Source organism: Hippoglossus stenolepis, chromosome 23, assembly GCF_022539355.2.
Source record: "Hippoglossus stenolepis isolate QCI-W04-F060 chromosome 23, HSTE1.2, whole genome shotgun sequence".
Lineage (NCBI taxonomy): Eukaryota > Metazoa > Chordata > Actinopteri > Pleuronectiformes > Pleuronectidae > Hippoglossus > Hippoglossus stenolepis.
Genome location: NC_061505.1, coordinates 1815445 through 1829321, shown reverse-complemented (window position 1 = coordinate 1829321; position 13877 = coordinate 1815445). Strand labels below are relative to the sequence as shown.

Sequence of the window (13877 nt, the reverse complement as noted above, 5' to 3'; positions counted from 1 at the left end):
CGGGCCTGTGATGGCTGCGTATTGGCCCCTGGACGGTGTTTTATTGGAAGATATTGATGCGGTGAGATTCGCCTCTTACGGGAAAATACTCACATTCACAACTGACTCATTGGTTATTGATGAGCTTGTGTTCACGATGGGAAAATGCTTCGCTTGAAATGGAAACAAACAGATGACACCACTTGCAAGCTCCATAATAATTATCCATTTCCTGTAATTCTTTCCATTAACTGTAAATCGCGTTGGGATCAATAGGAGACACTTGATACCCGGCAACTCCCGTCGTCACGGGGGGGCAGCGGCGGCGGCGGCGGCGTGCCGTAATGCCACGCTTGTTCCAGGAGCAGATGATAGTCTTAGATATCAGACTGGTATTGATCGGATAATCTCATCGGGCGCCGCCATAATGTGGCACGTGAGCCCGTGTGAGGGCAGGAAGGAGAGACAGCAGGGGGTTGCCATGGTTTCAGTTTCGGAGAATTATGGGTTAAAGCCTTGAATGTAAAGTAGTTTTTTTTTCTTTGTCATTTATGTCAAGTTATCCAGAAGAAAATTATATTTTTGGAATGATTTAACTTTTTTAAATTTAAATTTCATTGCAACTAAATTGTTTATAAATGTTAAAAAATGTATGTAATACAGGAGTAATAGTTTTCAAGTATGTAGTTATGACATTAGTTGTGTGTGTATATATATAAAAAAATACTTTTATCTCATTATTTTTTCCATAATTTTGTTATAGAAGTTTTTACATTTAATATACTATGACATTTTCAACATTTAGATTTAAATTAATCGTTTTATAACTGAAATGATTAATTGATTTGTTACTCATATACTTTCTTAAATTGATTATTTGTGTTTCTTTGACAGCCAGCAGTCATGTCACATTGTTGTGTGGGAAAGTTGTGAAGGACGTATTTCAACATTTCTGGTGTTTTATAGACTAAAAGATTAAGTTCAGTTGATATTGTTAATAATTGCAGCAGACAGATGTTTTTGGATCCAGGCTCCAGGGATCAGCTCCTTCGCCTCTTTGTCCAGGAAGGTTGTGAGAAACCAGCGGGTTCTTGGATCGACTCCCACGATTCACTTTCATTTGTGTCACTTTTCTTCCTCCTTTGGCTCATGTGTCCAGAAACTGGTTCATCCTCACGGTGATCTCCTTCCTTCAGCTACTGTCACTCCTCACTCCTCCTCCTCGCCCTCGCCCCGGCTTCTTTTCCTGTTCAGGTGTAAAGGGACATTCCGTCTATTCACTTTCTCCTTAGTGCTACAACACAAACATGTGGTCATTGGTGGAAGGGATCTTCCGTTGTGTCGCTTCCGCTCGCCAGCTGTCAGTCAAACTCACGCCGCTGTGATTAGTTCAGTCGTGTGTGTCTGTGTGTGTTGATTAGATTGTGTGTGTATCTACTACGTGTGATTTAGATTATGTTCGGCAGGATTATATTTCACTGACAACGATGGCTTGAGAGGATTAGTGTGTTTCCCTTTGTGTACATGTGGGCGAGTATGTTTGTGTATTAGTGTGTGTGTTTGGGTGTGTCTGTGTGTTACTTGCAAAAGTGAGGACATGTCTTATTCAGAATAAGGTCAATAGTAGTAATATTGGTGTCAGTGTAAATGTTGTCGAGGTACAAATGTGTGTGTTTGTTGTGTATTGCTCGGCAGCGTAACGGCCTCCCTGCCGCTGCCTCGCCTCATTCTGTCCCCTGCCAGTTAGCGCACTTGTTAGCGCGGCAGTGTGTTGGCGCACTTGTTAAGGAGGTGCTAATTCTCATCAACTCTGACACGACATCCTCGACACCGTTAGATTAATTCAGCTCCTCGCCGCCGAGTCGCTAAACGACCGTGCGGATGCGGCGCCGCTCCTCGAAGCCCGGCCTCGTCATGTCCATTTCACTGGGGGAAGATGTGGGCGGCGTAATTAAATATCTCTTGGGTTGAGAGATGAACTTCTTTGATAACGGGGCCTCGGCGGAGCAGGTTTCATCTCGTCCAGAGACCGGAGAGTCAAACCTTCTGTTCATTTCACATGTTTTCAAGCTCCACTCACACTCGTTTGATGTTTGATAGTCGGCAATGTCAAAAAACGTGAGTGTGACTCTGGAGATTTGCTAATTGTCTGACTCTGTAGAACTCAGGCTGTCGACTCTACCGATTAGATTGGATTAAAAACCGCAGGAAGGTTGAACTGCGTCTGTTTCTCTCTGAGAATCTTTCTGCTTTTGACCTCAGACTTGCACCAGCTTGTCTGTGCAGAGGTTATAAGAACTCAACTCAACCACCTCTGCTCTCGTGGTTTATTCTCAAGATGGAAAAACATGTTCTCTAGCTGCCGAGACATGTAGCTTGAATGTCCGGTTCAAGTATTTGTTTCGTATCGTCTCGTTTCACTTCTGTCTCAACTGTACAATGAATAACTGTCTCTAACTTTGATTTTCAGACGTTTTAAAGACAGTGGTCGTGTTACTTTGCAAAGGTCAAATTAGTTTCTAATTTGACTGATGTTTATGAATAATTTATCTTTTATAAAAACTGTGTTAGTGCCATATTCGTATTTACTGTAGTGCTAAGACCTGATATTAACAGTCTGGGATCATTATCTTTTGTTTATAGTAGTTTAAGCTCCAAACGCACATCTGCGTGGTCTTATGCCCATAACCATAAACCCAGAGAACATGTTGCAGCCTGTCGATATCGTAGAGTTCATCCAGATATATGAGGTTTTATTATGGTGGAGTGCAGCATAATTCACAGTCCAGCAGAGATGATCAATACAGTGATGCATCCGATCGATGGGGCAATAATCCTGTTTTATCCATTTACCATCAAACAACCACTTCTGAGGGACTAAAAGCCCCGAGTGGTAAAATATAAATACAAAGCAAATAATCTGAATGATTCACATTGTGATTATAGAAAGTACGACGTCCTTCTCGTGGCTCCAAACTGTTAAGAGATGCAGAGTGACGATAAAGTCGTGTAAAATGACCACTAAGAGAAACAAGGGGACGATTGAGACAATTTAATGCAACACAATGACTGGGGGTCTTATTCAGGACCCTCCGCCTGCACGCCACAGAAACCGTCCTGCCTGATTGAAATGTTGCGTTGTCGCTGAGTCAGTGTTGTTTGTGAAGCAGCAGCTTGTTGAAGCAGTTTAGGGAAGTGGACGCCCTTTTTTTGCTGTGTCACTCCTCGTAGCAGAAGTCTGCAAGTGGTGCGTCCCGCTGATCGTCTTCCTCCGCCTGACCCGTGATTCCCGTCCTTCTCATTGTCTCTTTACCTGCGGGGATTATTTACACTTTCTTTTTTCCGTCCTCCTCTCGTCGTCCTCCTCATCCTGTTCGCTCTCATTTGTCCTGGAAAATAAAGGAGACGCAGGAAGAAGAATGAGGCCAAAGAGCAAACAAGCTTCTTTGAATTGTGTGTGTGTGTGTGTCTGTGTGTGTGTGATGCGTACACACTCTAATGGCCGTGTGAAAGTACACACAAACAAACACACAGAAAAGGGCAGCACCTTCATTGTGGTGCACAATACGTCTCCTTTCCTCCTTCTCTCCATCTTATTCGTCCTCCTCCTCCCATTTCTTGGATTTTCTCTCTTTATTCACTTCTCAGCATGTGTTCCTCTCTCCGGGTTGTAAATCTTCCATTTTGTGTGTTTTCCAACCGTCTCCGGAGAGTTTTTCCTCCCAAACTTGGCTCTTAAAAAAAACGATTAATTCAAGATTTAATTGAAAGCAACACATGCAACCTCTTCTGTCTCGAATCCAGCTTGTTTCTCTGTATCGATCCTAATATTTCTCTGCTTTTTCACATTAGTTTTTCGCCTTGATGTCATTTTTAGATGTGCGAAATCGATAATTCTTACGTTTTCTCTTCCTCCCAAGCGAACTCATTCCCCGTCTAATTTCTAAAATAGCAACACCACCTCAGATTATATAACCAGTCATATCTCTGGCTGTTTGAGTGGTGACCAACGAGTAACGCTTTGATTTTTCCCGTGGATTTTCCTACACGGTGCTTTAGAATCACACCGGCTATATTTGTACTTTTTATTTTATCTGCATCTCACTGCTGGTACAGAGATCTGTGTGGGTGTTCACCGCAGTGGTGATGAGGACGAGTTATAGTGTGTGTGTGTGGGACGGTAAACAGAAATGGCTTGAGGAGAGTGTGTGTGGGATGGTCAGCGCTGTGTGTGTGCGCTGTGATTTATGCCCTTGGCTTGATGCGATACAGCTGCTATAGTGTGTGGGTCAATACTGAGAGAGAGAGAGATGGAAAGAGATGAGGAGCGAGGGATGGAGGAGAAATAAGTGAGTGGAGGAAAGAGAGAGAGAGAGACGGAGGGGGAATGAGAAAGTAGCTCTAATTCACTTACTCACCGTCAGTCGTGTTGGAGCAAAATTCAAACCGAGGGATTGAAGTCCGGCTGCTCTCGTCTGTTTCACGTGATAGAAATGTTCAGTTTAATTCTTTGTTCTGATCTTTATTAGCTTCCACAACAGGGTGACTAGTCTCTGACTGTTAAGATGATATCATTTTAGAATTAAACAATAACACTTCTGAACATTAATGGTTGACATTGCAGTGGATTTGTCGGGTGAGACAAAGGGAGGAGCTTTGAGAAGTAGCTGCTGAGGTCGCGTTTCGTTCACCGTCACAGACGTTGTCTCCGACTTTAAGATATGAATCGAAAACGTTGCTTCCTGTGTTTTTAAAATGTTCTTTGACCTGTTTCTTTTCAAGTTTTGTGTATAAAACACATCTATATATATCAGTTTCACTACATAAATATCGCAGTCTGCAACCCAATTTAATGAATTGAAACCAAATGTGGACAGAAGTGTCATTACCAGAACTCGTTTCTATTTTTGGAGAGACAGTTTACAGTATTTAAAAAAAGAGGAAGCCTTTTCTAAGTGACACGTTCACTTCCTCTCTGTCGTTCTCAGCGTTTTTATCTCTCGTGTCCAGTCTTACTTGGATTCTTCTCGTTTCATTGCTTCCCCCCCGGTTGTGTTTTATTTCTCCTGCCTTGATCTCTTCGTCCTTCATCCCGTCTCTCATATCTACGTCTCTGTTTTTAGTTTCCTGTGACATTAACCTCTTCTCTGTCTCACTTTGTCTCTGTAACTTGTCCCTCACGGCCACGATCAGTCTTACTTACGTCCTTAATTTGAAACTAATCGATATCCTGCAGCGGACCAGGGCGAAACCTGAGAAGAGCCTCTTCTTTCTTACTTTCTTTCTCAGATTTAATACCATTAGTTACATTATTTGTGATTAATTTAATCAGTAAAAGATGCATAAAATGAAATGAACGGTCGTGAAAAAATGCCTGAATAATTGTGAATGTGCAACTCCTGGAATAAAGTGAGGAAGTGGATCTTGATTTCACAACGTTGTGTCAGTTGTCAGGAGAATCCGCCCGCCCGGTGCTCCAGGGCGACTAAGAGCTAATTACAAATGCTGCTTTAAATCCAGAAGAATCATATCATTGATCCCGCATCAGTCAATAAAGGCTTTAATTACATGTCAACAAGAGTCCTGGAGCAAAAAGAAGAACTGAAGTCTTTTTCCACCTTTTATTCTCATTGTTGTTGTTTCCATTTTGATTATTTGTCCAAAGAAACTTCAATAATACTTACTCAAATGCTCACAGGATCCTTCTTGCTAATTAAACTGGCTGCTTATAATTCAAGAATAAAAACCAAGTGGAACATAGTGGATGTTATCTCACTGCAGTAATATAATATATCAGTTTCCGTATCAGTTTTTAAAATCCTGCGTTGGTTCAGTTACATCTTTTAGTCATTTCTGTCAAAGAGCAAATTTGTTTTGCTCTTTTTTGACACCCACCAAGGAGGTTATGTTTTCACCCCCGTCCATTCGTCAGCAAGATAACGCAAAAGGCTACATGGACAAGTTTCCATGGAACAAGAAAGAACTTAAATTTGTTTTCCGCTTTAATAAACATGGTGAAAATGGATGTGGACTAAAAATAATGGGACGTATTTCGGGGACAGATGTTCACGAGTGTGTTTAACGTGGATCCAAAGGGGCTGCTGGGTTGTGGCGGTGACAGGAGCAGTTACTCTCCGAGATCCTCCAGGCCTCTGTTGTTCTGACCAGGTTGTTTGACCTGTGTCCTGTATATCCTCTGTATCTATTCAGGTTATCTACAGCAAATAAAAGGTTGGGCAAACAATGGCCTGCAACAGGAGATCATCCGAAGGCAAACGACTGTGAGGAGTCGGGTGTTTGCACAGCAGCTGAAAACACGTGTCGAGTGTCGAGCGTTTGATTTTGTGTTCCGGGACGACGAGCTCCCTTGTTTCTCTTCGTCTTTCAAAGTACTTTTTTTTCTAACTTTAAAAGATTCAACACCACAGAGATTTATATCAGCAGCAGGAGGAGGAAGTGACTGGAGGTGAATTTAGCGTCTCTTTCTATTCTTGTCTTTCTCTAATTCTTTCACTCGTCCAGTTTCACCATGCCTGTCTTTTCTTCATCCCTCCATCTTGTCCCGTCTGTCGTCATCCCTGCATGAGGAGGTTGTGTGTGTGTGTGTGTGTCTGTGTGTGTGAGACAATGTTGAGTTATCTTTGTGCAACATAGTGACACTCACTTTGGAAATGTGCTAATGACGAGGATACAACAATATCGTGTGTGTGTGTTTGTGTGTGTGTTTGTGTGTAGACTAATGAACCAATGTGTCCTCTCAGTGAGGAACAGCTGTTTGCTGCTTGTGTGTGTGTGTTATCACTAATGAGCAAACATGTTTCAGTCTTGACAGGTGTGCGTTTGTTTGTGTGTCAGGCTGCTAACGTGCAAATGTGTGTTATCAATCTGTGTGTGTGTGTGTGTGTGTGTCTCTCCGTCTGCTGGCTAATGGAAGCTGACAACACAAAGGCTGATTTCTGTTTGTCTCGAGCTGAAATGTCTTCGTCTGTTTCCGTCACTCAGGTTTTACTTTGTCAAAAATAAACAGGGACGTCAATAACTTTTTAACGTTTGAACGATTCTGGGGAAACGACAGAATAAATCATTAACTGATCAAAGCTTGACGCTGATCCAGGAATGTTTTATCATTTTCCCAGGGAGTGGTTCATGGATCTTGATGGGGGATCCGGCACGTTTAGGGAACTCGTTTTTCTTTCTTTTATGACTGAATAAGAATAAAAGACAGGAGAAGACTCTGTGAGGTTTGAAGGCTGCAGGTCTTGTGACATCAATGAGACGCGGCGGCCGCAGTGTTTCCTGTGATGCTCGGCTGCTGGCGCCCGGTACGGTGGATCCTGCCGGGGGTGTCGGCCTTCAAAACACCACAACAGGCCGAGAGAGAACCGTTCACACTCGAACTTCTTCCTCTCTGCTTCGCTCCGTTTGCTGTTGTTTTTGTGCTTTTTTTTTTTTTCAGCCCCTCTGTTTTGTTTGTAACGCCTCCGTGCGGCTCGTTGTTATTTTAACCCCGTGAAGCTCTTCAGCCCGTTCCCTCTGCTGCCAAAAATAGACTCACGCTGGGGTTTTTCAGCCCCTCTCTCTGGAAAGCTCTTTAACAGGAAGCAAGAGACTGTCGCCACACACACACACACACACACACACACACACACACACACACACAACACACACACACACGCGTTGCTTTTGCAATACTTTTTCTGAGAACGCAGATACATTTTATGATTCAGTTTAGTCTTTGTGACTGCAGCTTGCACAATCAGCTGTGTGTGTGTGTGTGTGTGTGTGTGTGTGTGTGTGTGTGTGTGTGTTTGCTTGCTTGCGCTGTCACACCCTGTGACTTGACGTACCACATGAAGAGTGACAGCCTGAGTCAGCAAAAGCACATCTGTTAATGCCACTCAATGTAAGAACTCTGCACCCTGTGTGTGTGTGTGTGTGTGTGTGTGTGTGTGTGTGTGTGTGTGTGTGTGTGTGTGTGTGTGTGTGTGTGTGTGTGTGTGTGTGTGTGTGTGTGTGTGTGTGTGTGTCTTTCAGAACGAGCAACACCTCTTTTACTGGTATATGCAGGTTTTTTCAAACGGAGGTAAACCCTCTATACTCACGAGTTGTTGTTGTTTTTAGTTCCCAGACCTTTAGCACAAGCCACTTGTTGCCCCGTCACAGTATGTCATCACATTGTGTAGATGTGTGTCCAGGGTCAGAGGAACAGTCGGGGTCGGCTGGTGGGAACAGAAAGCCGCGTGTTTGCGGATGTGATGTGTTCACTGGTTTTTGATGGGTCACATGTTGCTGCTGCCTCAGAAAACCATTGATCGGAGGTCAGAGAAGGTTTGTGACTGGAAACAGTGAAATAACACACTTTGGTTTTATGCCGCAACAAGTGTCTACTCTAGTCTGGGTGATGGATGATAGATGGATGGATGAGAGAGGACAGATGATAGATAGGCTGACCTCTAATGACCTATACTGCAGCCAGCCACCAGGGGGCAATCGGGACCCTTTAGCTTCTTTTTTGCTGAGCCGTCATGTCGTCCATCTTTATTTACCGTCTACTCAACGAACAGTCACTTTCTGTCCGTTGGGCTTCCTCGCTTCCTGCCGGCGTCCGTCCTCAACACCTTCGTTTCACAGATGGCGTCCGTCTCGCGTTGATCCAGCTCCACTTTGTGACTCTTTTATCTCACAGATGTCTCCGTGTGTCCAGCTTCTAAACGCCCGAGTGTCCTTTTAACCTCCGCCAGCAGCGCCTCCTCCGTTTTTATCTATCTTTTTTTTTCTAGCGAGCACTTAGCGTAGTTGGCCCGGGAGGCGTTTCCAGGCCCGGAACACGGCTTCTCTCCCCTCTGGCTCAGGCCAAGGACGCGACTGGCACAGAAAAAGATGCGGAGAAGACAATTTATAATCATATTAGGAAGAAGCTCTCATCCAGCCCGAAGACGTACGAGCGCCAATTCCTCTCCATTTCCATCTCGCTCCCCTGACTCGGCCTTTTGTCTCTGGCTGCCGCTGCGTCTGCCACTCTCTCTCCTTCGTCATCAAGCCGAGCGCCGAGCCAGACCGTGAATCATACTTTTTTTTTATTGGCAACTTATCAGAAAGACAACAACCCCCCCCCCCCCCACTCCCCAGCTCCTTTTTTCATTTCTCAGCTTTCCAATCTGGGTAATGAAACCGCCGCACAAACACAAACAAATTGGCCTCACATACTCAGACACACACACAAAACACACAGCGTCCAACCTATCACACACACACACACGTGCACACACACACGCACGCTTCAAATGTACAAAGGCTTATTCCAGGAAAGAAACTATTGTTTGCAAGTGCGAAAAAAAAAAGCCACATCCTACGAAACCCAGAGCAGACGGTGAGTTTTCTAAACACAGATCCGATCGAACGTCGCTGAAAGAAGTGAGAGAGGAAGAGAGAGATTGAGAGAGAGAGAGGGGGTGAGAGAGGTGAAAGAGAAGAAGAAGTGGGTTGAGAGTGTGCGACATGAAAGATGTGTAATGGAGGAGGAAGGTGGCTGATGAGAGGCCTTTGCATTTAAAGTAGGTGTGTGTTTGTTTGTGTGCGCGTGTGTGTGTTGTTGTTGCAGGATTCCCTTCAGTCTGATGAACAGACGAAGGGAATCAGAGACTCACAGATGGAGTGCTGAGAAAAGACACACACACACACACACAGAGAGACACACACAGTTTGTCATGCTTTGTAACAACTCGGCGAACTCTTTGTAGAAAGTCTATTTCTGTCGTGTGGATGTTTGACAGCAGCCTCTTACTGAATATGGTAAATCCTCTCACTGTGTTTATTCCTCCGCTTCCTTCTCCTTCTTCTCTTTCTCTCTGATTTGTATTTGTTCTGTTTCTCTCTTTGGCATTTTGACTTTTTGGTGTTTCTCTTCTTCTCCGTCCTCTTTAGTTTTCTCTCACTTTCTTTTGTCTTTTATCTCACTTTATGTTTAATTTAGCTCATTCTTTCTTTCTTTGTCGTTCTTTCTCCCTCTTTCTATCTTTCTGTCTCCATCTCTTTTTCCTGTGCCCTCTCTCTCTCTCTCTCTCTCTCTCTCTCTCTGTTCCAGGTCAGTGTGAGTGTTCCTGCTGTGCAGCGTTCTGTTGCCTCACACAGACGAGAGCTGATCATGTTGTTATCACACAGTCACAAACTTGAACACACCTCGTTCTCTCCATCTGCCTCCTTCTTCTGTCCGTCGACCTCTTTGTTTGCAGAAAGTCTCTAAAAAACATCATCTACATAGTTTTTATGGTTTTGTTGGATTTAAAGACACGATTCAGTATAGAAATATTATTAAAATGCAATGACATTTATCCAGAATCTGTAAATTTGCACGTATATATTTTTACATTTTATTAGAAGACGTTGAAGTTTCTGCTCCGGAGGTTTTATCTTCTCACTGAACCAGAACTGGCTCCAGACCAGTTGTGCTGTCACTATGTTTGCTGGTGCCGCCACTTGTTGAATGTGAAACTCATTCCGGTGTCGTACGTCACAGGAACATTCAGACAAAGACGGAATGAACACGCACAACTAAAAATAATGAGCACACGCCCCACTTTGCATTTGAATGTAAAATGAAAACCAGTCTAATGCAGCTTCGCTTTGCATGTGTTACGAATCACTTCCTCCTGCGGTTACACAACATTGTTCCCAGTTAATGTGACGTGACCATGAAACGCTGATAAGACGCAGAAACCCTCCCAGTTAATATACAGCAGCCGCCCACCCGTGTAAACACCACAGGCTGTGATCCCTCGCCCTCCACACCTCCACTATCGGAGCTGCACACATGCCGCTGGACCCGACCCGTCGGCGGGCTTGAGCTCTCGACGTGTTCGGAGCCAGACAACAACAGAGAATGAATAAAAAAAAAAAAAGACATGAAATATTCGTGCTGAGTGTCCAGGAGATGACCGCAGATGCTGTTGTTGGTTCCGTCCTCTCCAAACCAGAGACATTTCTGTCGTGGCCACAAGAATGTGGACATGTTCACTGCGAGACGTGACCTCAAACAGATATTATAAGAGTTGCCACAGACACACAAGCGATTGGCTCCATTTTTAGCCTCCGCTGGGACACGGGGTCTAAATTTAGAAGGTCTTTTTGTTAAACAAACACAGCATCAGCACGTTGGAGGATTGTCAAGACACGGCGGCCATGTGTTTCCGTCAGCGCGCGTGTTTATGTATGTTGATTTATCCTCTTGTGGACACTACATGTGCGTGCAGAGCGAGGTTATTTTAACTTTGCGAGTTTTATGTAAACAGTAAAAAAAAAAATCCAGAAGGGGAAAAGTAATGGAGGCAGAGAAGGAGCGAGCGGAGAGAGGGAAGAGAGGGATGGAAAAGGTTCTCGAGGGGCAGTTCAGTTCGGTAGTAGTGAAAATGGAAAGCAGAGAAGTGGACGGAGGGATGAGAGAGAGAGAGAGAGAGAGAGAGCTGTGTGGGAGGAGGAGAGTTGTGTTTCATTAGCAGCTCGGAGAGAAGCCCTCTTGAAACCATGCACAGTAACCGCTCTGCTTGTGTAAGTGTTTCAACAGAGTGCAGCAAAGTTCACTGTTTCATAATGACTCCGCCCGGTGGCTGTGACACAACGACCGGGCGACGTCACGATGCATCGACATTTGCTAACGAGTTAATTAATCCTTAGATGCTCGTTCGCGTTTTCCAAAAAATCGAGTTTTGAACAAAACAAGCAATGCACTCGAAAGGCCAAGCTGACAGTGAGCGCCCTCTAGAGGAGCTGTATATTCTGTATTCAAGTCATTGCTTTTCAAATATTAACCTCCCCCACATTTGAATGAATGTTTGTTTTTGTGATACAACTTTGTTATTTTATGAATTTCAAGTAGGCCAACGTTTTCCCAACAGAAAAGCTTTATCGTGCGTATTTTCATCTGGTTTGTTTTTATGTGCTGGGGTCAAACCAGGCGTCCGTCTGATGAAATGTCCCAGTGACCGACAGAAGTGGATAAAACAGTCTCAACTTTGATGAGTATCACACTTGCAGAGCAAAGTTCGGATCAGGAAGAGTGCCGCTAATCCTCTGGGCCAAAGCCCTTTAGACCACCAGACTGTGCAGGATGAATTTTAGTGGGTAAATCACACACAGTGAAAAGAGCAGATTATTATGGTCTAGACAGACCGAGATCTGCTCCGTCCATCACATTACAAAACCTAACGGAGACGGAGGAGAGCGGCGCCGAGCCGGGTCACCTCAAGTCGGCGCGTTTCCTTTTTTCACGAGACAAATCCTGTAAGTCAGACACAAACTCTTGAGTAATATTAGACTGACGAGATCCCCGTGGACCGGTTAGTGTAATGGTGGGATGAGAAGAAGAGGAAGACAAACTGCCGGTTGAAGGAATGGCGGCGGAAGGGGCGGGCGGTCCAGCGGCTGAATCAAAACCGGCTGAGGACAGTGGGAGGTGAAAAGAGGGTTAAAAGAAAGAAGAAATCAGTGTTTGAAGAAGAGGGCGGAGGAGGAGGAAGAGGAGGCATCGATCTGGCCAGTAAACAGACGGACTGGGCAGAGGAGGAAACGGGCGAAGGGATGAGATGGAAGAGGGATATTGATCCGAGGCAGAGAATGAGAGTTCATGTGTAGGGAGAAGAAAGGAGGGAGCGACAGGAAGTGAGATAAGAGATTAAGTGCGAGGTAGAAACGGGAAGAAAGAAGAAGTGACCGGCGATATACTGCAGCACACCACTGTGCCACAACAACACACAGTAAAACCACCTCTTTGTGTTAAAATGCATTTTAGGACATAAACACGGCCTCCTCCATGTTAGTGGATAGGACGTGGACCAAACTAATAAGTCAAAGCACATGTCAAATTATGGCGACACCCATATTTGGGATATTTTTGCTTCAATTTTGTACAATGGGAGGAAGTGGAGATGCGTCTGACATGATCATTTCTGGCTTCAGAATAAAAGCATTCACACACACACACACTGGCACCCACATGTTGAAACTTGAGCGGAATTATTTCGGAATAGTGTTGAACTTCAGCCTCGTAAACTGGGCCTGTTGCTGCAGTGAGTTCACACTGACGTAAACTGGGTCTCTGCGCACAGGAGCAGCGTGTTCATATCAGTTTTCATCAGCTTATGATTCATGGAAACTTCTCGGGGGTGGTCGTTTTGCCGACCGTCCCTGAAGGTGTCACGTGCACGTCACCGATGTGGGAGCAAACATCTGCAGGTTATAGATTAAACTCTTTTTAATGATATTAAGAAAAGTCTGTTTCCTTAAGTCTATTTACTTTGCATCTGTCATCCCGCATCTCATCCTGCAGAATGTGTAAAGAAAGGTTTGAGAATTAAACAAATCTTTATTTAAAATAAGTTTTGAAAGGGTTTCCGTCTCGGCCATCTGCACAGACACAGTTGCCCTCGTGCTGAATCGTTAACTTGATCCAGACTTGACCCAGAGCGACTTGACCCAAGCGACTTGACCCCGGTCTGCCGTCGCCGAGGCCGCGGGCTCCGAGCTACTCTGTCACATTTAGCAGCAGCAGCAGCAGCAGCGGAGGAACTGGAGCTGCACAAACGTTTTCGAGCCCGGAGCTTTTCTCCGTCGTGCTCGGATCCGTCACTTCTCGCAGCCCGTGTTTATGTAATTGACCCACCGACCAGTTCAAGGCTGAAGGCGCTTTTCTAAAGAGCCCGGCAGAACCTGGTGGTAACGTCCGTCCTGAGAGATCCGACTGCAAGTGGCCGACGCTAAACACGACAGTTCGGCCCCCGACAACGTGAACAGGCCCCTGGTGATGGTGATGTGTTTACTGTCGGTGGTTACAGTGTGTTCTGAACGCGGCTGTAGGGGAATGAGTCAAGAGGCAGGAAAAGCCCCCCCCCCACAGGTTGCCGTGG

At 44.8% G+C, this 13877-nt stretch overlaps 1 protein-coding gene and 1 long non-coding RNA gene across 3 annotated transcripts in view; one reads left to right on the top strand and one right to left on the bottom strand.

Annotated features, from left to right (window-relative positions):
- The window catches only part of si:dkey-172j4.3 (diacylglycerol kinase eta), a 41971-nt gene that overhangs the window by 2101 nt on the left and 25993 nt on the right, over positions 1 to 13877 (top strand).
- Positions 3100 to 8404, bottom strand: LOC118102732. 2 transcript variants are annotated; one of them, XR_004694739.2, is made up of 3 exons: positions 8082 to 8404; positions 3527 to 3713; positions 3100 to 3368 (listed from the first exon to the last, which is right to left on the bottom strand). It is a non-coding gene; the product is annotated as an uncharacterized LOC118102732 (long non-coding RNA). The 2 variants fall into 2 exon arrangements; XR_004694740.2 differs by lacking the exon at positions 8082 to 8404 and adding an exon at positions 4398 to 4612.